General features: G+C 42.1%; 1 protein-coding gene across 3 annotated transcripts in view; it reads left to right on the top strand.

Annotated features, from left to right (window-relative positions):
* The first annotated feature begins 684 nt into the window (after positions 1 to 684).
* The window catches only part of LOC120796397 (leucine zipper putative tumor suppressor 2 homolog), a 43,996-nt gene continuing 18,667 nt past the window's right edge, over positions 685 to 26,013 (top strand). The window contains exons 1-2 of one of the 3 annotated variants that reach the window (XM_040139197.1): positions 685 to 881; positions 18,863 to 18,971. The gene's annotated coding sequence lies outside the window, so the exon portion shown is untranslated. Of the gene's footprint in view, positions 882 to 17,379; positions 17,436 to 18,862; positions 18,972 to 25,494; positions 25,786 to 26,013 lie in introns of those variants that run through there. The other 2 variants (XM_040139198.1, XM_040139196.1) reach the window with 2 other exon arrangements.

Here is a 26,013-nt window from a genome sequence, read left to right on the forward strand (position 1 = left end):
CACTGATCTAAGACGTCCACATAAAAATTATTCTGATAAATGGCACAACTGAACCAGGGTGTGAGGCATATAGGCAGACGACTTGACAATTTCCCCAACAAAACAGAGTTTTAAAAAAATTACCTTCCAATTTGCAAAACAACTCTGAACTAGACTTACGCAAGGAAAGAAAAAAAAGTTGGAAAAACATTGTCTCTAAAAATAATTTTAAAAGAATTTGTCTAACTTTATTTAAGTCAAGAAATGAACAACTAAACCCTAAAAAACTTTATATTCCCCATCCTTTGGGCCCCTGATGGATGGGGCCCAAAGGATAAGAATATCAAACCACTAAAAAAGGCACAAATGCCATTTAGAAGAGTTTTAAAATGAATAACTCTATTCCACCATTAAAATCCCAAAGTAATACATAAACATCCTATTTAAGTGCTGTAGAAACTGCGACATCGGTTGTCGCACACCCCCCCCTATGCGGAAACCCCTGCCCTTCCTTTCCCGGCCCTAAACGTTAATATTGCGGATCGATAGTCGAGCCCCCGAAGCCCCTGCTGAGGCAGCGAGTGAACCCGCCCCGCGGAGCGGCAGACCGGGCACCGCCGGTGAGAGCACCAAACACGCTCAGCCTGAGCAGCAGCATCGGCGGATCAGCAGCGTGTCTGCCGAGCTGCCGCGGACCGGACGGGTCTGGAGAAAGGAGCCGATCGAAACTACAGGAAAGAGGGAAAAGAAGATTAGACGTTTATTTGTTTTTCTTGTTTTTTTTTTTAAGCTGGTCGCTGATTTCAGAAAAAGTTGTGTCCGCACAGAAAAGGCGACCGGATACGCGCGCAAGACCTTGGGTGCTGGAGGTAATATTGCAGTGCGGGGCTGGCTGTAAAAAGGTGAGTGGACACGGCAGCGTGCAACAGTGATTTAGGGGGTTTGTGGGGTGTTTTTAACAAGGGGGGCGAAGTGAAGTTATCGGCTTCGTTATCAAGCTTGCGTGTCCCGTTTTTATTCATATAGTTAAGAAGGAGAGTAACTTATTTCATGATGTTGGCTGTTTTTTTTTTTTTTTGCAAAAAGGTCCATGAAACATGCGTGGATTGTGGACACTGATGTCCAAATGGGGCTTGATAATACTGAGCTGCGGGAGCGATTGTGTTGCGTTAGAGTGTGAACGGCTTAGTCTCCAAGATTAATTGGTTACTGATCGTTTGACTTGTCCGACTGATTAAAGTACTTGAGCTTAATCTGTGGTTGATCCAGCTGAATGCAGTGACTCGGTTTTCCCACCAGTTCGCCAGTTTCGTCGGTTTTTCTCGCACTGAATTCTGCTGTTTTTCCTCAGGAACTGGTACGAGGGAGAGAAACTAGAGGATAAGTGTTGCTCTGTTATCTCCATCCAGCTGTTTCAGCTGGTTCAGCGCTATAACATGAAATCTTTCTCTCACACGCACACACACACACACACACACACACACACACACAGCACACACACACGGACAACTGCTATTGCATACCATTTGGTCTCTCTTTTGATTTCTGCAGCTGGTTTTGCTTGTATGATAAAGACAGAGAGAGACAGACAGGAGAGGGTGAAGGGAACGTGATGGAAAGGAAAGGCCACAGGCAGAGAGAGAGAGAGCGACTTTAGTACCACTTGTTTTATGCTCTCAAGGCCTACTTTAATATATGGATTGGTTGTGAGTTGAACTGGAATCGCCCAGGGTCTGATTGGACCATAAATAATCCCCATAGGAGCAGATATAAACGCTGAAGGAGCAGCAGCATGCCTGAGATGCCTCTCCATCTCCTCATGTGTGGTGAACACCCTGGCTGCAGTTGATTCATGGGTTGGACGTCGCCTTGTCCCAGCCACAAGACGTTGGCTGAATGCAGACATTAGGACCCCCACATACAAATGCTTGCACGCTGCAAACGCGAATTCTTAAATGTTCCCTCCTCTCCTGCGCAGGCCACTAGCACTAAGTGCCCCGTGATGCCTGAGCAATGACTTAGTACTCAGGCATCACGGGGGTGGGGGGTGGCAGGACACATACAGAGGGGGTAAGGGGGGATTTGGTGGCGGGAGGTGATAACCAAGCTGTCAGGCGCTCAGGATTGGAGCAGCCAGAGGCGGACAGAAACACAGGTAGGGGAGGAGGGTGTGATGCTGAGGGATTGTTTTTATCACATGGCTCCATCAGAGGATGAGAAGCCCTGTAGTTGTGAGGCAGCCGAGCAAGAACATGACCGAGGCAATGGTCAGTGTGCTTTTGATGGCATGTAGTCCTGAAATAATTTCTTTGTTCTGCTCCTTTTTTCCCCGTCTTAACACGATTCTGAAAATCTTTCTGCTTCTACTGTCTGATGAACCGACCTCCCCTCATCTCCGTCACCCTCATCTCCATTCATGTCTACACTGAGTAAACAAATATGTGTGAGTCAAAACTAGAACACAGCTAGAGGTACAGTCGCAGCTGATGCACATCGGCCAGAACTCGCTCTGGAGATGCTGAAACATTAAAGACCGGCCTACTGTTCAAAACGTAGCGGCTTAATTTGCTCATTAGATTATCTCAGCTGAAAATAACACATCAGTGTGCACACATGGGCACATTTGTGCACTCGGAGAGCGCTCTTACATAAGTGAAGGAAAATCCCACATGAATCGGCATACAGTATATCCAACATTGAACTGATATACAGAGAGAGAGCAATCTGATCCACACCTGTGAAGCTCAATTAGCAAAATGCTTCTCTAGCCATCTGGGGTCTAAATGATGACGGGCTGCCGTTTCACTTTGCTGCAGCGGTGATGACGGCGTGGATGGATTGGATGTGATTAAAAGCAGGCACGCAGCATGCCGGCATATTTAATTCATTAACATCCATCGTGATGTAACACAGACCCCAGAAGCCCTTACACAACAGAAACTCCACTTCACTCTTCACTTATTAAACGCCATTGCAGGTATGTTTGAGAGAAGCCAGGAAGTGTCATAACCCTGAGATCTCATATGAAAAGTCTTGTCTGTGGAAGCCTCATGGGACCCTTAAATTCCTTTGAGGGAAACGTGCTCTACAGATAGATTTTCTTAGCTTTGTCTTTTGTTTCCCTCTGCATCCCATTTCATGTCAAAAGTTACATGTCAGACAAGCAGGTCTGTTTGAAGGTATACTGCAGTTCAGTGTCTCCGGTGCAGTTCGTGGGAGTAACGTTGGTACTGAGATCCAGTTTTGCGTCTGATTCCCCTCAGCTGTGGATGTGTCTAACAGCGGGTGCGTCATTGAGCTTTCCGTCAGAGTTTCTCGCTGTCAGCCCATTAAAATGGGACAAGAGCAAGATGGCAGCAGGGTAGAGGCGGGCTGTCAGTCAGACACACACGCACACACTAGCACACACACACATAGCTGAACAAAGACTATCCCTGTATGTGAAACTGTAATTAGTAGCTGCCTGGGTTTGCAGTGACCTTTCTTTTCCTGCTTTTAAAGGCTCCTTTCTGGACTTAAAGTGTAGCAACAACATCACTATTGGCACTTACTGAGATATTATGCAACGGATGAATTATGTGCATCTGCTAAAGGCGAGTTTCAAATATACAATATTCTATAGCTGTAACTTGTCCGTTCATTCATTCAGGTCAGATTGAGTGCAGAATAAGTCGTCACAATCCTAAAGCTGAGAGTAAAATGAAGCATACATACTGCATGTGTTTCATTTGCAGATGCATTTCATTGATTTTACCGTGGCTAGAAATAAACAAAGTCTTTCAAGAGGACCATATCTCTTGGAGAAAACACTTACAGAGCAGATGAGAAGATGGTTCTTCTTATGTCGGCTATTTCAGAGTTTAGCATTTAGAGTTTCTTCATGGAAAATACTCCTTTAACAGTCCACGCTGTTAAAGGAGAGACAAACTGTTGCCATAAACAGATTCCCGCAAAACAGATTTGCAGAGTTTAAGCAGCCAGCTAGAGCAGGTTTCATGTTTACATCAGACTTTACAGCTTTGAATCAGGTGGAAGACATAAAACACCAATCTTCGCTCGTTCACAGGGGCACGCAGGCATTCACATACTTGCCTTGCTTCTTTAGCTCAAGTGATGGAACTTCATTATGTCCACAAAGTATGCCTAAATACTTATCCCGACTTCATACAGAGACATTTATCTCAGTGTTTCGTAACTTTCAGATACCAGAAGAAATTGGTCATCAAACCACATGATCATTTTTTAATTTGTTTTCCATCATTGGATTTTTGTACTCCTTGTTAAACCTCTGTCTCTTATGAGCCATCATTAACCAAATCAGTCACAAATGTGATATGGCTCTTTGGTATTGGAGGACATATGTCTCCATTTGTGTGGTGTCTCACTTTCCTTGATGGTTCACTACATTTTTTTCTTTAGCGGAGTACAGGACATTTAATTCGTCTCCAAATGAACTTACAGATTTTAATTGCCCCAACTGCTGCAAATCTATCATTTAATTTTTTCATAAGCATTTAAGAACATCTGTCGGGTCAACGCGTTTTAATTTGATTTTCTGAACTCTGAGGAGTCTGGTCCCAGTTAAATTGGCGAATTTTTACAGAAACGGTGTATTAGGAAATGTTGTAGTCGGGGGCAAAACTCCCAACAGCAAGTGACACTCGATCAGAAAATCATGTGGTGATTGTTTCATGTAAACAAATGAATGCGCAAATAGTGCAGCAGAAAATCCCTGCCTCTTCTGCAAATCCTTTCTGTTGAATTCAACAGTTTTTGAAATATTTCTTCTTTGAAACCATTGCATGAACTCAGCCCTCAAACAGATGAAACTAGGCCTTTTTGTATTTCTGAACCTGTATGGCTGACGTGAAAGTCAGGTGAGCTATTTTTGGTTTGCTAGGCTCCTTGTTAATCTCATAAATCTCTCAGAATGAATGAATAAACTGTTTACACTCTGACATTTTAAGTCTGGCTTTTCCGACGCTAACACTATGCAGACTGTCCAATAGCTAAATGAAAAACATTTCATAAAGTGAGTGAATGCAGTACAGGCCACCACTTGTGAACTGATGATAATTACCAGGTCTTTTCGGTGCAATGAAACTCAAATACAATCATTTGCAGAGATACTCCAGCGATTTACTATTACACTTATATAAAATTATGGCACTTTTGAGACTGAAACTCTGTTTTTTAGACTGAAATTTAAGCAGCAGAGGCTGAGACTTTTCATCTCTAGTATGGGTCGAGCACTAAAACATTAGGTCTTTCAATTCCCACAATGCACCTCAACAACATTTTTCAGTAGACCCTCCTTCCCCAGTTAGCGCCAAAGTCTAACGCCCAATCCAAGATCACCCCGATGACATTATCCGGGTCATTCTTTTTGGGGGGGGGGGGGGTGGAGGTCAGAAAGCTCCCTTCAGAGCCACAGAAGATATCATACAACTATTTTCACAGGCTGCGTTGTATCCCTCATGATGAGTAAACTGATCTTTATGCATAGAATCAATAGTATTCCCTTTTAGGTTGAGAATATGGCTGTATGAAACTTAGTTGTGTTTTATCTAACCATTAGGAATATGGAGCTATAGATGCTCACCAAGACATCTGCCCTGGCTATTAATCAGCCCCAAGGTGTGGCTGTAAAAACCTGGGTGGACCACTTATGCTGTTAGTCTGTCATCGTTAAGATGTCCTCAGTCCCAGCCTGTTATTACCCCCTTTGCCTTTTACAGGCATAAAAACAGCCAACAGTTGCCATAAAATGCACCATGAACTTGTACATTGCCTGTCTATTATCTTGCCTGTGCAGAACATTTTTGTATATGTGAAAGGAGACTGAAAATGTGTTGGTTTTGGTTTTTTTTGTTTTTGTTTTTTTTTGCTGAAGTAGATTGCAGGTCAATTAAATTTCTGTTGGAATCTGATAGCTGAGATGGCAGGCGGAGATGGGCTTTAAAAGCCCTTACAATCTGTAAGAAGAGACAGAATCAATGCAGAGTGGAGTAAGTCTATGTATAATGGACATTAGTGGGCAGAACTTTGGCACAGATCACATTATAACCAGGACTGCTGAAGTCTGCCAACTGCTTCAAACATCCATTAGTAGGTCAATCAAACTGTGTTTGCTCAACACTCATGTATTTGTTAACTGTGCCCCAAAGAAACAGTAGAAAACTTCTAATGCACGCTGAAATTACAGTTTGAAGTCCTCATTATGTTACAATGCAACAAAGATCCCAGTTACTATGTAAGTAGATATCAACCTTGGCAGTGTACAAATGCAGCAGCTGTCCTGTGAGAGAAGTATGAGTACCATGGTCGCACGTTGAAGCAGTGTTCATCCATCTGAGCACAGCCCTCTCTTTCTCTCTTGCTCTTTCCAAGGAGAAGGTAAAGTGGCCTCTTATGTCACAAAGCGTCACCTCACTCTTCAGGAGGTTGATGTATGAGGGCCGAAATGGCCAGTGCTGAAACAGCAGACCACACACACTCTCACACACACACACACACACACACACACACACACACACACACACACACACACACACACACACACACACACACACACACACACACACACACATACACACAAACACAAGATTGATGGATGAGCCAAGTATTAAGTCCTGAATTGCCTGGTAGCAGATGAATAGTTTTAGGAGGTGGGGAGAAGACTAGCTGGAGATGACCCGCAGCTGCAACAATTAGATGTTTTTATTGGTAGCCGTCTTATCTCTAAAAGAAACCCCATTCTGGTTTGTCTGAATTGTTTTGTCAGGAGACATTTTACTCTCTCAAGCTTGAAATCAGAAAAAGAAATCCTCCGTGAGAGTAGAGCTCTCTTACAAGCGTGAAGCCGTTGATTAAGCCGTTTGTTGATTTGCGTCAGTTGGAAACCTGATTTGAGCTAGCAAGGGAAGCAAAACATGACTTATTGATCTGGTATAGAGGCTCTCTGGCCCCTGCTGGTGTCGTTTAGCTGCAATTTCCTCTCGATTTTTAGTGGAGCCTCTCAGATATGATTTTGTCTTTACAAACACTAACCATTTTTTCTCAGCCTTCGAAAAGAACTACCTCAGCAGAATTGAATCAGTGAGTTTTTCAGCATGTTACATTGGGGCACATCTGAGCTAATAACATAAGCAAAGATCTGTTGACACCCAGTTGTTTGGACATTTGTGCGATTTATGGATTAGATTTCTCCATCTTGGCCAACTTCTTCCCATGTGCGTGGCTGTGTTTGTGTGTGTGTGTGTGTGTGTGTGTGTGTGTGTGTGTGTGTGTTTGTTTTGTGTGTGTGTGTGTGTGTGTGTGTGTGTGTGTGTGTGTGTGTGTATTTTGCTCAGCGGAGTGAAGCCAGCTTGGAAGATGCGTCTGCCAGATGACCCTTCACCAGAATGCGTACCACACAGCGACCCTCCCCCTTCCTGTGTCAGCTCACTAGCTTGGGTGAAATGTGGTCGGCTTGTCTCGTAGAAGCAGAGAGGAGAGGAAGACTGGGGGCTGGGAAGTTTTAAGCGTGAGAAAGTGTTTACATCATGACCCCAGTGTATTTCTGCATACTGTATCTCTTAGTGGTGAAACTATGGGATCAATCCCTCCTTTCTAATTGGTGACAGATGTCTTCCTCTCATTGTCCATGACTCCAAACCCTTCTTTCTCATACACACATACTGGGCCCTGATGTTCCCAGAATTCTTCCGGGAAGCTCTGGGATGCCGTCCCAGCCGTGGTCTCGGTAACATAACTCCCACCACCCTTTCGTCTGAGCCAGCCCTCATCCCTCAGCGGTTCCGTCACACATGGATTGCCAAGACTCAGCTTGCCTGGAAGCTGTTCTGCACTTATGAAAACATTTGGCAGATTTTAAACATAGTTGCAGTTTACAGACTGATGCTGTCACTGGTTTCAGCTCAGTTTCTGTGGGATTTGGGCTCAGGCTGACAGAGCTGAATCCTGTAGGTGTTGTCTGCCTTTGTGTCATGGTGTCTTTGTCTGCTCTGCATTATCCTGCAGAGAATTGGTTATGGAGGATTGTGTCCATCTGCTGAGTGAGATTTTTTTGGAAACGAGACGCAGGGTATGGATAAAAAGGAGGAAGACTTATGGATGATCAGCAGAAAAGTGAAATCAAGTCCTCAGCATGAGATATGAAGTACGTGTGTGTGTGTGTGTGTGTGTGTGTGTGTGTGTGTGTGTGTGTGTGTGTGTGTGTGTGTGTGTGTGTGTGTGTGTGTGTGTGTGTGTGTGTGTGTGTGTGTGTGTGTGTGTGTGTTTGCCCAGCTGAATTTTTAAATATACAGTATTAAACAATGAGTCCAGTGTTATTCTTTCACATGCACGCGTCCTCAAGCCTCCCTCAGCTTCCCTCTGCGATTTGACATTCAAAAGATGTATTGTCCAAGTAAGCCTTTGATATTCATATTATTATTAACAGGCTGGGCCAGCATGAAGCTCACTGCGTTTGGGGTCTTGGTGTTTTTCTCCCCCTGAGGTCAGACAGAAGTAGGTCAAAGTTTAGTGGAGCGTCCTGTCTGAGCAGGAGGATTTAAGGGGGGGGTTAAAGGGTATCGTTGGCACCACCTCCTCCTCCTCTAAGTTGTATCTTAATAAACAATGTAATAATGCCCTGCAGATCAGTAGTAATCTTGAAAAACACTGGAAGTCATGTGGACCCATTACCATTCACTAATGTTGTTGTTTTTTTTTAACGAAAAGATTGATGGCTGATTTTGAGATAGAAAAACTAATTACAACCCAGCAATAAAGCTAATAGAGCTCAACTGGTGGCCAGATTATTGGTTGGTATTTTTTTTTTTTTTTTTTATATTGTTAAAAATAATCCAATGAGTAACTGCAAGAAATTGCAGAACAGAAATGGCAAAGATATGGTTATAATTTAGAAAGTGTATTGCCCCAGCATAGTAAATTCATACTGTAAATATCTATTCTTATATAACCATATTTAAGGGATTTAAAAAAAAAAAAAATGTTGGTTTATATGATGTGTTTATGTTAAGGATTTTTATTTAAAAAGTAACTTAAAACCCCCCTGAAAATCTTCTTCTTTTCACCCTGCTGCAGTGATGTAGAAGTGTGCTCCCGGGTGTGTCTGCCTAACCCTGAAAGTGACCACTAACACATTTGATTTAAACAAGAGTCCACGGCCATGCTAGCAGCTTTGTGAAGCACTTAGGCGAGACAGTTCTTTGAGCTAAATGTTAACATCAGCATGCTAACATCCGCTCAATGACAATGCTAACATGCTGATATCAAGCAGCTACAATGTTTCCCATGTTCACCTTAGTTTAGCATGTTGACGTGCTAACATTTGAAGTGGCACGGCAGTGCAGCTGAAACTCTAATACCTGATTGGCAGCTCGGTGTTATGAGCTCACTCTGCTCACCTTGTTGAACCTTTTGAGCACAGCATACCTCTGCAGTTTAGGATGTTCGGGTGACAGGGTGTCTTGTGAGTCAGGATTGAGACGAGGAGAAGTCAAGACTGTCGGGTTAGAGTTGTGAGGAGGGGGGGGGGGGGCTAAGTCATTGTTTCCTGAGTCAAGATCCAAAGTATTGTATAATAAAGTTTGAAGCGATGCTGTTACTGTAGTTCTAAGTTTAGAGAACAAATGTCTGGCATCCAATACTAGAAAGGATCTGGAATATTTATAGTTATTGTTAGCGCAGTTCGTTGAACAGGAACCTGTCCCATTCCCATTCCATTCTGGTTCCTCTATCACTGTCCTGGTTGGCTTGTGTTATGTAAGAGAGCTTTCCAAAATCAGATGTTATCGCTGATATGGGGGGAAAGTCAAGTGGGAGGACGGGACGCAGATTTTCTGGGAATGTCTTAATGATTAAACCATGAATTATATAATAGCTCATATGCTGTATCTCAAACTTCCGCTCATTGTCAAGCACACCAGGAATTGCTGGTGTGCAGAGTTAAAACGTAGCTCGAGTCTGCCGTCGAAGATCAAAAAGATAGATTAAGGTGGTGACAGAGCAGTTTTTAGGGGTGCAGCAGCAGATGCAGAGATGAACAGACGAAATGAGGCCAGTGTCATCCTGTCTCATTTACTATGCAGGGTTGGGACAGGATTAACCTCACTTATATAACTTTGCCCCCCCCCCCCCCCCTTAACTAGCCCATCTCCCTCTTTTCCCAAGATTGGTGTTGGCCTGTTTATTATTCCAGTAATTTTAATTTCTTTGTTTTGTTTTGTTTTTTCTTCTCTTCAAGACAGAAATTGGGACAGACAGAAGACAGGAAGAGACTGAAAATTGGGATGACACAAAGAGGGAAGATGATGAAGAGAGTGAGCAAAATTAGAAAGGGACAGGAAGTAGAAAGCAAAAGCTGTTGAGAAAGAAAACAAGTGGTGACAAAAGGTCTGCAGATAAAGCAGAAGGAAAAGAGGAAATGGGAGAAAAAAGGAGGGATGGGGGGAACGTTGGAGGTGGATGAGATGCTCTATTTATAGTTTATCCCTGCTGTTGGGTTAGACCGCCTGGCCCAGCGCAGCGCAGCACAGCACAGCTCAGCTCAGCATCCATGTCAGTCCTCATGTCATCGTCCATTAGCGCTATATACACACACACACACACACAACACACACACACACATACTGTATATATACCCAGAGGGCGTACGTACAGGCTGTCAGGAAAACGTGGGTACGCTGACCTTTGCCACTGAAATATGAGAAAATTACACACTGATGGATCTGACTGTAAGTGTGTGTGTAGAGTTAATGGTCAGTCAGTGTCTGACATAAATATGCTGTGAAACGTTGATCAAATTGTCTGCCACTCAGCTCAATGGGTGAAAAGATTGTCCTTTGAGACAAACGGTTCACCTCCGCGAGCAGTGGGTTCCATTTGAAACACACACAACAAATTTATTACAGCATTTTCTCCCTGATTTTGCTTCTTAATCTTGGGAATAAATTAACCGTGCACCATCTCTCATGTCCTTCAAGTTCTTCTTTTTTTTTCTTTCTTAAAACACATTTGCATATCTCTATCGTTTTTTTTCTCTTTTTTTTTTTTCTTTCACATACATACAGCTACACGTGCAGGTGAATGCATGTGTTTCAGAGGCAGAAACGTGTTCCCTCAACTGCATCTAACTGTGGGCTTCCCTTCTGGCTGACTTTGATGACATCAGTGCACTTGTTTATTGTACCTGCTGCAGGCAAATGCACACACACACACACACATACATACATACAAACAAACAAACACATTCATATGATCTGAGTCACAGGCAGAAGAAATAGCTCTTGTCTTAAACTAAACACAGGAGGTATTCAGTGTTTCTTTTTTTTTTGTATTTTATTTCTGTTTTTGTTTTGTTAGTTATTTACTGTAGCAGTGCTGGCTCAGGGTAATGTTGGTCACAGATTTGGTTCTACAAGACACAAAAACGCCTCTTATTTTCCTACGTTATGTCAATAACATGAATTTTAAACACAAGCCATTTATATTTCTTTGTGTTTTTTATGGTTTATTCATGTGAAATGTTACGGCTAAAACCAAATGTATTTGAATTTTTTAATCAGCCCACTCTGGGAAATGTTGCCTGAGAAGTTATTAACTGTGAGCTGAAGCTGAAGGCTGCGAGGACTGGCCAGCTACTGTATTAGTTGCTGGATGATTCATGGAACAGTCTCCGGGTTGCACAGGGCCTCGTTTGTTTCTGCTGTTTCTGCCCCCAGCTCACCCTGCTCCAATAACACACTTCATGTGGCCGTGGCAGAGGACACACATTCATGAATACGCATAAACGCAAGCATTCACAACATGCACATGTGCAGGCATCTGCACGCTCGCAGAGAGACAGACGATATATATTCACTCTTACGCTTTCATTCCCACCAGGTGCTGCGGCACATAGAGGAAGAACTTGGAAACTATCTCAAAGCTTGAGACAAATATTAGCACTTTTTAAAAACTTTTCTCCCATCTGGATTACTCATTTTCTTCTCTCTGAGGTTAGTTACTAATCATAGTATTGTGAATAAGAGTTTTGTCTCCATTGTGGCACAGAGTGGCATGTCTGTCACAGTGGTGGAAAGTAACTAATTTTACAATTCTGAGCTACTTGTACTTAACTTAACTATTTCCATTTCATGCTACTTAATACTTCTACTCCACTGCACCACATTTACCTGACTGTTCTAGTTACTAGTTAAGGCCTAAAGAGGTAAAATTATATACTATTTCAAAAAACAGAAAAAGATTACAGAAAGGTCCAAAACATGAAAACACATTTGTGTAGCTGAACTTTTCTTCTTTCCAACCCTCGTTTAGCATCTCATGACTCCTCGACCACTGGATTAAACTACCTAACTGTATATAAGCTGTTAACACCCGCTGTTCCACCATGACCAGCTACAACATCAAAATGCCACTTACACATTAATGCATCACTAATGATAATGCAATATTATAGTATATTACAGTATGACACCAAACAGCAGGACTTTTACTTGTAATGGAGTATTTTTACACTTGTATTGGTACTTTTACTTAAGTAAAGAAAGTATGTCTACCAACACCGGTCTGTGGACAAAAAATGAACTACATATGCATCCTCAGAGTGGTTTCCATGTGTTCTCGTGACAACACCATCCATCCTGTGGTAGTCATGGATGGTGAAACATGATAGAGATGGAAGTCTTTGGGTTTTCTGCAGCTGGCTTGAAGCGCGACAGCAGTGGCTCTCATGCGGTTTGTCTCTCTTCATCTTTCTCTCTCAAAGCACAGTTCGGCAAGCACAGCCAGATGCTGACAGGTGCTTGAATGTGTTTCTGTGAAACACGTTGAGATCTCTCGTCTGGCAGCCCCTCTCTTTTCTAAAGGCTTTCTCTTTACTAAAGGCTTTCCCTTTACTAGCGGTCACCTTTTGCTCCTACCTGATGTCTCACTGTTTCCCCACAGAACACCCCCATTAGTCATCAGCCGTCTGTGAACATGCGAGATCACCCTTTTGTTTCAAGTAACATTTTCATAGCAGAGGTTGCGGCTGTGGTCGAGCATCGGCTGCTGCTCTGACGATCGGTTACAGAGATAGACTCGACCCACCGCTGCTGCCGAGGTCATTCTCCTCTGTCAGTAACTGAGTACATTTACTCAAATACTTTACTTATGTAACCAAATCTATCTAAAGTAGACAAACTAGCTCCACCTTAACCACCTACACAGAGAAAACGCTGCTTGCACATTCATGCATCAGTATTAATAATCTAATAATGTGATATCTGATACATCACAGGGGCCATTTTTATAACTGTACTTTTACTTAAGGAGGAATTTGAATGAAGGTCTTTACTTGTAATGGAGTACTTTTAGGTCGTTTTAACTCAAGTAAAGGATCTCAGTACTTCTAGTTTTGGTTCTTGCTTTTCCCCAAGGTGTACATTGCTAGATAAAGGTGAAAGAAATTATTTAAGGAATGGATTAAAACAAAGCTGGAGGGCCCAGTTTTGCACAGGATATATTAAAATCAGTTTATACACTGTCTTCTATTATTTGTTGTAACAACACTGTTTCCCTGAGGTCTGAATATCAAATCGGTTGTTACTGAGAACAGCCACCATTACAGCTGCCAGCCTTAGACAGGCTGCCCTCTAGTGAACAGTACTGGATCTACACCGAGCCAGACCTGAGCACCTTGATCAGAAGCGAAGTGCAAACTAACAGGGCTGGAGTTAAATATATCAGAGCAGCACGAGCAAATGCAGTTCCCATTGTTTTTTTTCTACCGATAAGATGAATGGCCCTCATTAATCATGGCCATTTGTCTTCAGTTGTATGTCTAGAGGTCAGCGATTAGACCTTGTTCTCTGTAACGTAGCCAGCTCTCTCCCTCTATCTCTCGTTCCCTCCGTCGCTTAGAGGATCAGAGGGAGAGTTGCATTTCGCCGCTGCTCTGCTCAGCTCTTCATAGCTCTGATGTTGTCTGCCACCAAATCCCTGCTGAATGAAAGTCAGAAATCGAAGCAGCAAATCATGTTTTATGTATGTGTGCTTACACAATGAAAGCAAGCTGGAAAGTGGGCCAAGCATCACACAGGGCATATTATGGCAACAAAGGAGCTTTCCACTTTCTTGGAAATAATGGCAGTGGCAGCCGCCAAATAGCAAGACACATTGTGAGGTTACTGACAGCGAAAATGGAAAGAGATACATAGAAATGCCATTCGACTGCTCTTTTCCTGGGAAGTGTTTTACTTTTCCCATTAATTCTATTCTGGTGTGGAAACTGTGCTGTTGACTTGTCAGTTTTATTTAATAGATGTGTCTAGGGATGAGCAATATGATGATATAAACTGTGAGTTGATTAAAAATTTGTCAACCATCAGGGATTTTTCAGTTTCTACAGAGGTAGCTATGACTTATATATCTATGGTCGTATCAAGCCAGGGCTGCAACCAGTGATTATTTTCATTATCAACTCGTCTGGTGATTATTTTCTTGATTTATTTAATAATGGTTCATAAAATTAAATTTTTTTTTCCCAAAGTCTGCCTAACTTCTTCAGTTGTCTGTTTTATTTCACCAACAGTCCACAACCCCAAAATATTCAGTTTACAATGATACCGGAACAAGCAAAACACATCTGACAAGCTGCAGAAGATTTTTTTCTGCTTTTTGCTTGAAAAATGACTGGAACTTTAATTTTCTGTTGATTAATTCTTTCAGTTCTGTAATTGGTTGTTGTGGGCAATGTTGCAAATCATTTAGAACATGCGCTTTATGGCGATATTGCATTTACCCAGTTTTTGCATCAATGCGATGACGTATCTCGATTTATGGATTCACTGGATTAGCCAAAAACAGGCCTTCCTGTGTGGTTATTTTTAGAGCTAAGGCAATAATTAGTCTATCAACAGAAAATAAATTGGCAACAATTTTTAAATCCATAAAATGTTTGAGTAATTTCCCATTTTCACGGAAAAATGCCAAACTTTTGCTTCTTCCAGTTGCTCAAATGTGAAGATTTGCTGTTTTTTCTGTTTTATTTCATTTTAAATTTAGTATCTGGGTTTTGGACTGTTGGTCGGACAAAACAACACATTTGAAGACATCTTGATCTTGTCCCCATTGCCCACCCCTAAATATGTCTAATATGTATATTCATTTGTTTCAGGATAGAGCAGAACATTTCTCTCTTGTTTCATTCTGCATGAGTCACCTTGGGACCAATTAAGCCACACCTTTTGTGTGACGGCAGCTACTTTCTCCTTCACCCTCCTTTACTCCTCCCTCATCAGGACAGCATTGCTGTCGAAAACGAAGTAACACAGTAGAGACCCGAAGTAACCCAATAACTATAACATTAGGAGCACAGATGAACAAAGTGAACCCAAGGCAACCAGGCACATGAGCTGGTAGCCTCAGTAACCTTAGTGACACCATCAGCTGAAGTTAATAATGCGGCATCCTGTGGGAGTACGGCCCTGAATCATAGTGTCATTGAGCTCGCACAAAGTTTCGTCCCTGCAGTGAGGACATATGCTGCAATAGTGATGCAATCTATCTACTAGTGATCTAAAGGATTTATAATCTCTATCTAATCTGCACCCATTGGTTCACATCAGATGATCATACCAGCTGAGGCTGTCATCTGCTGATTAGAGATGGTGCATGGAAGAGAGGTTCCAGTAAGTATGTAAGTGTGTGTGTGTGTGTGTGTGTGTGTGTTTGATTACGTGTGTGTTCAAGAGCTCCAAGCCCTGCAGAGGTCATTACAGCATTACAGGTCATGTCGTTTGGCCTTGTAGTGGGTTTTATGGAAATTAAAAGATGTAAAGCTGAACACAAGCAGGGCTGGGTGAGAGCTACATGTATTTATTCATGTGTGCATGTGTGTGATTGTGCGTGTCTGTGTGTGTATGTGCATACAGTTGCAAATCACTGTTTCTTAACATCTTTCCTTGATTTTTAGACACACTAGTGGGCTGTAGGGGTGGCAATGTTGGCTGCTCTCCATATCTCTCATATCTCTCATATTTACGAAGTTTACCACGAAAAAGAAACAGTTTAAAGGGGGGTGAGGCATCTGAATAAACTTAAACCCCACCTTGTTATCTCACCAATTTTACCCCTAACCTGACCCCTGTGTCCCTGAGGGAAGACCTTGACCATCTGTCCTCTTGGGGGCTCTTCGTTAAGATATACCGACGTCTTTACCCCCTCTTGCTCCCACACAGCCCCGACTGCATACTAAGCCTCAGATGATGAGACTGTGTTTCACTGGTGTTCACAGTAACAACCACAAGGCACGTGTCCATCAGATCAGGCTTCAAATGGCTGAAACACAATAATCATCTAATGGCAGAAATCCGAGATCCTGATTGCTACTTAAATCACTCGTGGCTTAACTGACCTCCAGATTTCATGGAGATCCATTCATAAGTTTGTGAGATTTTCTTTTTCACAGACACAGACCAACATATGATTTCATTTCCTGTTTGCTCTCTATTGGTGCTATTTCAGCTTCTTAAAAACGGCAGCTAAAAGGAAATCTAAATGTTGTTGTTATCTTTCGGCTGCTCCCCTTCGGGTTTAACACCAGCTGCATGCTTGATTTGAAACATTTTTTTACACCGGATGCCCTTTCTGATGCAACCTGGGTTCAGGGGAGCCAGGGATCAAACCACCAACCCAGGGATCAGCGGCCAACCTGCTCTACCACCTTAGCCACAGTCCCCCTCTATAAGGAAACCAAAATGTTAATCAGTAATTATGTTTTATGTGGTCATTTGTCAGATCGAAATGGATTTTATTGATTTTGTTTAAAAGGTTATGTTTGCCAAATGAAATTAGCTTATTTTTTTTTTTTTTAGCCTCTCTTCAGCCGGTGATGTTTGGTGATAGGTGTCAGGAAAATGGTTGAGTTCATGTTTTTCTTCTGCTTTTGTACATATTGCGGTGTGTGGAAATACAATGCAGTCTGATTTCGCTCTACCTTAATTATCTGGGGTAATGTCATTAAAATTTAAAGAGATATACCCTCCATTCATGCAGGAGCCATATGATGTTTTCATCCATTGTTGATCAAAGTTTGACCCAAATAGCTCATTTTCTGTGCAGCCAGAACAAAACATCAGACTGCGGCTGACACGATTTGTCTATACAGTACTTTTTGTAAGAAAAATCTGTCTGCGCATATGTCCATATTACAACAGTCTGTCTGTTTTTGACAGAAGCTGTGAAAGAGCCCGGTCAGCATCTGTTTGTGGATCCTAAGAACAGCTCTGAGACTCGGCCTGGCAGCAGGGCGGTGTGGCAGGAGTGACCCCTACACCGGGACACGGGGGCCAAAATCAATAGTCGTATCGTGTCACTTATCAGACTGTAACAAGCTGACTGATTACCTCAGACTGCTTGTGTAGAGAGTGGAGAGGTGGTTGGGAGGAAGCAAGGAGAAATAAGGGGTGAGATTTGAAGATAAACGAAGAAAGCAGAAATGAAAAAGGGAGGGTGAATTAGAGTTTTTGGGGAATGGCAATAAGAAAAATGGAAGAGCTAATGCTTTAAGTTGCTGGACACCATGGGGTGGCAATACTCATGAAAACAAACTTCACAGGGTTTTTTTTGACGAAATACCTTGGCGCAATAGTCATTATGTCATGTTATCATAAATCAGAATATTCTGAGAAAGGAAAACGAGCAAATACACAGAGGAATTCACTGCTTATTTCGCTCTGCTAGAAGCCAGATAAATTCAGACTTTTGATTAACTCTTAAGCCACCCATAAAACCAGGAAAACGCAATTTAAGCAAATTCAGGATACTACATAATAACCATAATCAATATATCACCAGGCTCCTTTTATTTTATAATTTCCTCCTCCTTTTTTCTCTTCTGCTGTTTTTATGAGTTGCAGTGAAGTTGTTGTTGGTTCTGCACACCTCATGTAGAAGCAGGAAGCACATGTAAACACACAATCTCACACTACCATATGTTTACTATATGAAATTAGTTTTTATTAAAAAAAAAAAAAAGCACAGTATTTTCATTTTCATGTTAGAGCTGGGGTCATCGGGAGATGGTTGGTATTGTTTAGTTTTATTTTTTGTTTGCATTTTTTTTAATAGGGCTAACATAAGAACATTTTTTTGCCTTCTGGAAGAATTCAATAGTTACAAGGACATTTCACTGGTAAAGTTCAGCAAATAGTGTAAGAACACAAAAAACCTTCAGTAATATAAAGAACTGTAGCACAACTAAGATGCCATAGCTTCTTATGCCTCATTTACACTCCCTTGTGGACGTGCAAGCAGGCAGCTGCGGGCACCGCAGAGCATAGTTGTTCTTATTTTACTACTATCGAGTATCCTTGGACAACTTTTGTAGTCAGTCACAACAAAAATGCAGGGTACACAGACGTCTGCACAGAGCCTCGCGTAATTTACGTCAGTCGGACCCTAGAGGACCCTCGCACACTGGCGGATGCGGACAGTAGCCTTAATGTGGCAGGACTCACAACCTCTGTTAGTTTCCTTGAACAATCAAACCTCTTTTCCTTGTGTGTCACTGATTGTTGGAAACATGGCTCTTAGTTCAGCGTTAGCCTGGGGGAAGGGTGGCTAACTCTTGAGGCAAGTATTAATGAGTCTTTTTTGGGGTACGGGGGGGCATTTGGTGGTAGCCAGAAACACGACTCCAAATTTTTGCTAACAAGTTTACCAAATCAGCTTTGAAGCTGATGATATGCTGTGTTCACAACTTGTTTACACTGCTCCTAAGTGGCCAAAAACAATCAGTTATCGCAGGTTTAAAATGATGTCAGTGCTGCCAACATTAGTGTAATTTTGAGTCAACAGGTAACATTAATGCTTTGTGTTTCCCTTTGGCCAGAGCGCAGGAGAGGAGCCTAGAGAAGACCGAGGTCCTGGGATGAGAGTTCTCTGCCATTTCCCTGTCTTCCCCAGATCTCCAGGAGGAGTACGCTGGGTGAAACTCTGAGGTAAGGAACCACACAAAAAACAAAACACCCTCTGCAGACAAATCCCTTCTCTGACGACGTTGACCTTCAAAATTTGCTGACTCAAGCATCCCCCACTCCTCCTCCCCCTCTTGTTCTTTCTCTCTTTCTCTCCCTCCACTTCGGTGATGTTCTTTTTCTCCCTTGTCTTTCGGGTAGCTGGGGAAATTGATCAATGGTCTGACTTGGTGCAGGCTCAATTTGGAGTGACCCACTTTGTCACACAGACTCACACACACATTTATGGAAATAAGGGTCTTGGCCCCTGTCTTTGAAGTGTCCGTTTAGGGATTGAGTTTGGAGATGGATGGTAGTTGGAGTGTGTGTCACAGGGGGAGGAGGGAGTAGAGGAGGAGATGAGGGGTCAAGGGTTCAGGAATTTGTGGCTGAGTCCATGTTGTTCCATATGGCAGCTGGGCGACAGCAATACCTCAGAGAAGTCAGGGAAGGTGTGTTTGTCTGTTTACTTCTGCCACAAATCACATTTTCTCTCACAGCAAACATAACTTCCTCTTCACTGCACCTTTTTCTTAGGTATAAAACTTAGTATAAACAAAATGTTTTTTGGTTTGTTTTTATCAACCATCACACAACACTGAATCCTGACATTAGCTCCTTATCATTTCTCTCAGCTCAAGGGCTCACAGTAAAGTGCAGTGTTTGTAAGATATAAGGGCTGATAATAATGTGCGGTCAACACAGCAGCAGCTGTCTTCCTCTCTCCTTTCCTCCGTCTCCATTACAGATCTGCTGTCTCCTCTTTTCCAAGTCTTTCCTCTATTCCAGCTCAGCCTATCCAGCCCAGCTGTCCCCTTCCTTCTTTAGCTGTTCCACAACACTACCCACTGCCTGTGCTGGAAGGTCACTTGCAAAATACAAAGGATTCATTATACGTCCTACCCGGTACCTTGTTTTTAGGTTGATACATGTTTCTGACAAGCAAAAGCTGCAACAATCAATAATTTAAGTTAATGATTGATAAAATGAATGTACGTAATCTGAAAAGGGTTGCTTGTTATGAATAACCAACGGAGAATTATCCCCATACTCAGTGGTTCCCTGCAGCTACAGAGCATTTTAGCATTTCGTTTTTTTATTTTCGTTTTAAGGGCTGCAACTTAACTGTTTTGGTTAAGTCTCACGGCTCCTATCAGTATTGTTTCCTCCACAAGCAGGCGACAGCTGTTTTCAGAAGCTCTCATAAACTCTAATATGCTGTATGATACCTGCCTGGCACCGAATGGCAAAGCGACTAGGCGGTGAACATTTTTAAATATGTTCCATTTCCAGTTTGTGTCTACTAACCTCCAGTCACTATTGCTGGCTATGTTAAACTGAAGTCAAAAGTCTTTGTCTGGATCAGAGAGCCTACTTTAAATTTCTCAAAGCTGGGAACACGTCCACATTTATGAAGAGGTCACATGGCCTAACTACACCACAGCATCCACTAGAGGTATCAGAATAAAAAAGACTATCTTTGGTGCAAAGTTACCACCAGCATTAAGTACCTTACAACTAGCTCATTGAGCTCTACGAGCTGCAGAATAGCAGTAGCTTGATGTTTCTATGGTGATAACTTGCTACAAGTTATTAACATTATTAGCATTTATACAAACAATCGTTAAACCTGCTGATTTTTGCTTTGTTGGTCTGGCCTGCTGATTTATAAATATGAATTAAAATACAAATTAACATATAAAGTGTTTACCAAACTATGTAATATATAATATGTATTTTATCGATAATATAATCTGGAAAAAATAGCGTGTTACACATTAGTAAACCCACGTCACAGAAAAAACTGGACTGTGTGTAATAGTGTAACTTACCAGATGAGTCTCCAGTCTGACTGAATGAAAAAATATTGTATCAATAGACATTTTGAAAGCGCAAACACTCAGACAACTTCTGTTGATATCATATTATTGAAACCCATAAAAGCACACAAATACCAAAACATTCTGATCAGTCACCATGATTATTTTAACAGAAATATGTAGCTGATATCAGTGCTATGCCGGAGAACTGATCTAATTGGCTCCTATAAACAGTTCAGTCAGACTGCAAGAGAAAAAAGTCTGTAATTTTCTTCTCCCTCTGTGAATCCTTCACGCTGTACTTTGTATAGTAAACTAGTCAGATATTTGCTTCAATGTAGACCAGAAACATGACTCTAAATGAATGATAATGTTTCTGCATATCTGCTGAATGTTTAAACAGGAAATTGTTTGCTAATACATTAAGCACAACAGTCTTATAAAGTGATATCATGTGTGTTTTACAGCTTGTTACGATGCCCCCAAGTGGCCAAACACAAATCAGATAATGCAGGTTTATGGTCTTTAACAATGTAAAAGTTTTTGTCTTAAACTCATCAACTCAAAGACTTGTTTTTCCTCATCAGTTACCTGTTCAGGTTGCTTGGCACCTAGCAGACAGAGATGAGGGAATAAATGAGAAACAATGTCCGTGAGTGAAGCGGGAGACTGTCTCTATTGTGTGCGTGGTATGCTTCATCCCTCTAAAAAGTCCACTTAATAAACAAGTTTAAACTTCTCTTCCCACTTTTTGTTATCTCCCGCTCTGTGCTGACTCATGTGAGGGTTTAACATGTTACACCGAACGGATGCACTCAGTTTGTAAGTTATTATTACCTGTTCGCAGGCTGAAATAGAAACTCCTGCTGACTCTCTCTCTCTCTCTCTCTCTCACATACACACACAGACACACACGCTGTCACGCACATGTGAAAGACTCAAAAGCTTTCTGGTGTTGTATTTTCAGCATAGAGAAGTAGGCTGTGTTAATGGCAGTAAAGTGCCAAGTCAGTGCAGAAAGTGAACTCTCTTCTCACTTGTTATACCACCGTGGGACTCAGAGGGAGGTACAGGAAAGTTCCAGGAAAGAGGGAGAGTAGACAGACACACACACACACACACACACACACACACACACACACACACACACACACACACACTTTCAGACATAATCACACACACACACACACACACACACACACACACACAGACACACTTTCAGACATAATCACACACACACACACACACACACACACACACACACACACAGACACACTTCCACACATAATCAAACACACACACACACACACACACACACACACACACACACACAGAGACACACTTCCACACATAATCAAACACACACGGACACACACACACACACACACACACACACACACACACACACACACACATACGCACATACACAGCAGACACTTCTCCTCCAGCATTACTCAGTCCTCCTACTGGTTTTCCATGGCAGCATACAACAATAAACCTAAAGTGGCTGGTGTTGTGTACCACACAGCAGAGCAGTGTGTGTTATTCATACATAGCTTAGTGCTTAAACAATTATTGAATTAATTAAAAGACGAATTAATGGGGGAATCAAAACAAAACAATTTAACTGTACTGATAATTAAATAATTGTTTGCAGCCACTCTAGTAGGTCTGTGAGGCTGTACCTAAAGCACAGTGCTGTTTTGAGTTAAAGGCTAACGTCAGCACGCTAATATGCTGATGTTCACCAGGTATGATGTTTACCATGTTTACCATCTTAGTTTTTTACAGCTGAGGCTGATGGATATGTAATAAGTTTGGCCAGTATTTGCTCATTAACCAAAGTATTACACAAATTAATATTTTGACTTGATGATGGCGCTAGATGGAAAGTCAACAGATCACAAAAGTGATGTTAATTGATCCTGAAGAGGAACATGAATGTCTCCACCAAATTTCATGGCAATCCATCTAATAGTTGTTGAGACATTTCGCTCAAAACCACAAATGTGAACCTCATGGTGGCACTAGAGGAAAAATCGGGTGATCACCAAAGTCATTAGGATACATCCTCTGGTCACCATAGATATCTCTATTAAATTCATGGAACGAACATTATCATTCATAGAGCCATGCTGCTAGCGTGGCTAAAAATGCCAAACAAAATGCTCGTTCAAGCTTTTCAAATGAAATAAAAATAATCTTTGTTTTATATCCTTTTGAATGTAATATGGGCCGAACAATGCTCATGCCCACCTTGGCCCTGTTCACACCGGGCATTAACATGCATCTTGGGTGATCAGATCATAAGTGGACAGCTCTATGTACATCAGTTCACACTTGGCATTAGAATGTGTCTCCACGTTTGTCTTGAGGTACCACTTGTGGTCAGATCTCACTCCCCCCTCTATATGCAAATAAACATGTACATCATTTCTGTTTGCAAAGACCAAGTGCGTTGTTGTTTTCAACCAGCGTGAGGCAGCAATGCACTTCTTGTGCCTAGTCTTCTGGAAATTAAAAGAAGAAGAATCAAAACAATGCAGACTGGGTCTATTCCTTGGCATGTTCCAGGCAAACCAAATCGCCCCAAGATGTTTGACACACTTGTAATATATCTCTATAGGCTTTTTGAAATTTTCAGACATCGTGGACAAAGCCAGCATACGCGTTATCTATGACTTGTATTTCTTTGCGAATGAGTACATACATTTAGGTGCATAGGTATTTGGACAGGGATACAATTTTTGTAATTTTGCCTCTGTAAACCACTGCAATGGATTTGAAACAAAGCCATCAAGATGTGATTTATAGGCTTTCAGCTTTAATTCAAGGGCTTTAACAAAAACCGTTTAGGAATTTTTATACATAGTCCCTCATTTTCAGAGGCTCAAAAATAATTGGACAATTGACTGACAAGGAAGACCATGGAAGACAATTAAATTGGATGATCACAAAATTCTTTCCTTGGTGAAGAAAATCCTCTTCACAGAATCTAGCCAGGACAAGAACACTCTTGCGGAGGTAGGCGTATCATTGTCAAAGACACCTTCATGAATGTAAATACAGAGGGTTAACCGCAAGGTACAAATCATTGGTAACACTCAAGAAAAGAAAAGCCAGATTAGACTTTGCCAGAAAACATCTAAAGAAGCCTGCCCAGCTCTGGAACAAGATTCTTTGGACAGATTCAACCAAGATTAATTTGTACCATGATGGGAAGGGAAGAGTATGGAGAAGGAAAGGAACAGCTCATGATCCAAAGCATACCACATCATCTGTCAAACATGGTGGAGGCAGTGTTATGGCATGGGCATGTATGGCTGCCAAAGGAATTGGGTCTCTGGTGTTTATTGATGATGTGATTGCTGATGCTCTTCAATGGCCAAGTCAGTCACCTGACCTCAACCCAACTGAGCTTGCTTTTAATTTACTTAAGACAAAACTGAAGGCAGAAAGACCCACGAACGAGCAGCAACTGAAAGTGGCTGCAGTAAAGACCTGTCAAACATCTCAAGGGAGGAAACTCAGCATTTGGTGTAGTCCATGTTTTCCAGACTTCAAGCAGTGATTGACATCAAAGGTTTTTCATCCAAGTATTAAAAATACACCTTATATCTATAAATATGCTAGTTTGTCTAATTACTTTTGAGCATCTGAAGATGAGGGAATATGTATAAAAATGGCTGTAATTCCTAAACAGTTAGTGATATTTCTGTTAAATCCCTTGAATTAAAGTTAAAAGTCCACACTTCAGTGACATCATGATGGCTTCATTTCAAATTAATTGTGTTGGTGTACAGTGGCAAAATATTTGTAATTTTGCCACTGACCAAATGCTGGATGTACATCCGCTTACGCAGAGGACGTCATTTGAGTAGGCAGTCCTTCAGTGTGGCTCAGGACCACGTCCAAATGTGATCTGAGCGATCAGATCTATATGCGTCCTCATTGCATTATGGGTGCATTCACACCTGCACTTACAGCTGTCCACTTGTGATTGGATCACTCAGGACACATGTTACTGCCAGGTATGAACAGGGCCATGCATGTGTACAAGAGAGCGTGCAGCGTGTGCAAGTAGAAAGATGAGCACAAACATGTTATGTAATTTACCCCATCTGGGTTAATTGACCCGTCCCCTCCCTCTCAATCTCTCCCTGCCTCTGTAGCGACTGCGGGTCTTGATGTAGTCATTCTCTAATGATAATTGCACAATAGAGCGAAACAGTGCTGTTATTTAGCCACAGGATAGATGAGGACAGTTGGGGCAACAGGAGGTGTTCTCCTGATGCCTGTGGGCCATTCTGCTTTTACGCACCCATCAAACTGAAATAATGGATAAAATTAGTAAAGAAATTTCAATCTGACGCAGGATTGTGTTGATGCAGAGAATATGTGTGAAAGAGAATGGGATGGATAAAGCTCAGGCTAAAAAGAGAAAGGGGGAGGAGACATAGAGGCAGAGGAGAGTAATGTGTGTGTGTGTGTGTGTGTGTGTGTGTGTGTGTGTGTGTGTGTGTGTGTGTGTGTGTGTGTGTGTGTGTGTGTGTTAAAAGAGGAAAACTAGAGGCAGGGGGCTGGCAGACAAAAGTGAGACAGGGGAGGGAGAGAGGAATGAGGAGGAGGAGGAGGAGGACGTGGGGGAGGCGGTCCTAAGGCGGAGGCAGGGAAAGAAAGCTGAGAAGAGGAACAGTGGAGTGAAGTGAGAAGGGAGAGGAGGAGGACAAGAGGATAGGACAGGAAAATAAGGGGGCTTCCATTCGAAAGTCCTCGTGTCGGGATATGAAGTCCTGGAGCGGCACAGATGCAACGGCAGGAAGCTGGAGCATTGTAGAGAAGAGGTAGACGACGGGGGAAAAAGGACAGACGAGGAGAATCTGAGCCGACAGAGACTGGAGTGATATTTTTTTTGTTTTGTTTGTTTTTAAAAGGGAGACGGAGGCAAGTGGAGGCAGCGATGCAGGGCTCTCAGTGGGGTGAGTGTGAGAAAGAGTGTATGCCTGTGCATGTGTCTGCATAAGTGTGTCTGATATGAGTGAATGTATGTGTCTTAAATTCTCCAAACTCAGGCCCTTCCTTTCCTGCTCTTTATTTTATTTTTACAAATTTGCTTGAGAAACTTTGTATTCACAAGGAAATGCCATTAATGGAAGGTGTGTAACGGAAAGATTTCGAGACAAAAGTTGTTTGGCAGGCCGTTTCAC

The sequence above is a fragment of the Xiphias gladius genome, chromosome 11 (assembly GCF_016859285.1).
Source record: "Xiphias gladius isolate SHS-SW01 ecotype Sanya breed wild chromosome 11, ASM1685928v1, whole genome shotgun sequence".
Classification (NCBI taxonomy): domain Eukaryota; kingdom Metazoa; phylum Chordata; class Actinopteri; order Istiophoriformes; family Xiphiidae; genus Xiphias; species Xiphias gladius.